Here is a 2,431-nt window from a genome sequence, read left to right on the forward strand (position 1 = left end):
CTTTCAACCGAAATAATGAATCTTCAAAAAAATTAATTTTTAAGAAAGTAGTACAATTTTAAAACAAGAAGTTGAATTAAAAAAAACTTTTAAAAATCCTAAAAGGATGAACTTTCAACGCAAAATTTATTAGTTGATATTTCAACAAAAAAATAATTTTTTGTTAAAAATTAGCAGTTGGATCTAACAAAAAAAGATTGATTTAAAAAAATATATTAATTTTTAATCAAATAGTTGATTTACTAAGAAAAAATCGATGTTTTTTTTACTAAATTATTGAATTTTCATGCCAGAAAGACGAATTTTCAACACAAAAGTTATTTTTTTCTGCGAAACTGTCCGATTTTCAACAAAATAGTAAAATTTTCATTAAAAAAATTAATTAAAAAAAAACAAAAAAAAAAAAACAAGAAAAAATCGAACTTTCAACTGAAATTATGAATCTTCAAAAAAATTAATTGTCAAGAAAGTAGTTCAATTTGAAACATGCAGTTGAATTAAAAAAAAATCTTGTAAAAACGCTGAACATGTTAACTTTCAATACAAAATTTAATGGTAGGTATTAAAAAGAAGAAGAAATTTAACTTAAAATCAGAAACTGGATTTAACAAAAAAATATGAATTTTCAAAAAGAAATTTAAGTTAAAATTTTTTCAATTTTTCAATATTTGATGTTTCTAGCTTAAAATTCCTCAAAATTATGTAATTTTGAAAACTTTCAAGTTCATTGATTGATTTTTTAATTTAGAGCATTGAAAATGATAACGTTGATTTATATTTTTTATATTGAAAAATGTTAGTACCTTCAGTTTTAAACGCATAAATTATTGAGCATTTGAATACAAAATTTTCAAATTGAAAACTTTTAAAATTTCAAAATTTAACAGATCCACTTTGAGTGCTTTCATTTGCAGCTCAGTTTACCTCAAGCGGAAAAGTTTGTAGCTTTAGTGTTTGATTTTTTGAATTTCATTGATCGTTAAAAATGTTTGTGAATCGGGAAAAAACTGGAAATTTATTTCGTCGATTAAAACGGCCACCCTGAAATTGTATAAATTTTTCTACGAATTTTCAACTGAAATTATGAATCTTCAGTAAAAAAAATTAACTTTCAGGAAAGTAGTTCTATTTTAAAACAGAAAGTTGAATTAAAAGAAACTTTCGAAAATCCCAAAAAGATGAACTTTCAACGCAAAATTCAATAGTTGATATTAAAAAAAAAAAAAAAATTTAGTTTGAAATCAACAGTTGGATTTAACAAAAAAATATCTATTTAAAATAAACATTAATTTTTAATTAAATAGTTGAATTTTTTACTAGAAAAATCAATTTTCATTAAAAAATATAAAGTTAAAAAAAAAGAAATTTTCCAAAAAATACATCAGTTTTCAATTATTAATATAAAGTGTCAATAAAAAATATAATAGTTACAATGTTAGTAAACAAATTATTCCCCAAATAAGAAAAATATAAAAAATATAATATAATATATATAATAAAAAATATAATAAAAAAACGAGTTTTCTACAATACTGTTTTTAACAAAATAGTTAAATTTTTAGTTGGAAAAATTAATTTTTAACAAGAAAAAATTAACGAATTTTCAACTGAAATTATGAATCTTCAGTAAAAAAAAATTAATTTTCAGAAAAGTAGTTCTATTTTAAAACAAGGAGTTGAATTAAAAAAAAAACTTTTAAAAATCCCAAAAAGATGAACTTTCAACGAAAAAATCAATAGTTGATATTTTAACAAAAAAATAATTTAGTTTGAAATCAACAGCTGGATTTAACAAAAAAATATCGATTAAAAAAATACATTAATTTTTAATTAAATAGTTGAATTTTTTACTAGAAAAGATAAAAAAAAAATAAAATTTTCTACAAAGCAGTTTAATTTTGTACCAAATAATTGGATAATAAAGACGAATTTTCCAAAAAATACATCAGTTTTCAATTATTAATATAAAGTGTCAATGAAAAATATAATAGTTACAATGTTAGTAAAAAAATTAATTCTCAGAAAAGTAGTTACGTTTTAAAACAAGGAGTTGAATTTAAAAAAAAACTTTTAAAAATCCCAAAAAGATGAACTTTCAATGCAAAAATCAATAGTTGATATTAAAAAAAAAATTAGTTTGAAATCAACAGTTGAATTTAACAAAAAAATATCGATTTAAAAAAAATACATCAATTTTTAATTAAATAGTTGAATTTTTCACTATAAAAGATCAATTTTCAATTAAAAATATAAAGTTAAAAAAAAATGAAATTTTCTACAAAACAGTTTAATTTTGTACCAAATAATTGGATAATAAAGACGAATTTATAAAAAAATACATAATTTTTCAATTATTGATGTAAAGTGCCAATAAAAAATATAATAGTTACAATTTTAGTAAAAAAAATATTCCCCAACGAAGAAAAATTCG

At 19.6% G+C, this 2,431-nt stretch overlaps 1 protein-coding gene across 3 annotated transcripts in view; it reads left to right on the top strand.

The window, feature by feature from the left end:
• LOC117176165 (sterol regulatory element-binding protein cleavage-activating protein) overlaps window positions 1–2,431 on the top strand; it is a 75,130-nt gene that overhangs the window by 63,233 nt on the left and 9,466 nt on the right. The gene's annotated exons all lie outside the window — the stretch shown is intronic.

The sequence above is a fragment of the Belonocnema kinseyi genome, chromosome 7, assembly GCF_010883055.1.
Source record: "Belonocnema kinseyi isolate 2016_QV_RU_SX_M_011 chromosome 7, B_treatae_v1, whole genome shotgun sequence".
Lineage (NCBI taxonomy): Eukaryota > Metazoa > Arthropoda > Insecta > Hymenoptera > Cynipidae > Belonocnema > Belonocnema kinseyi.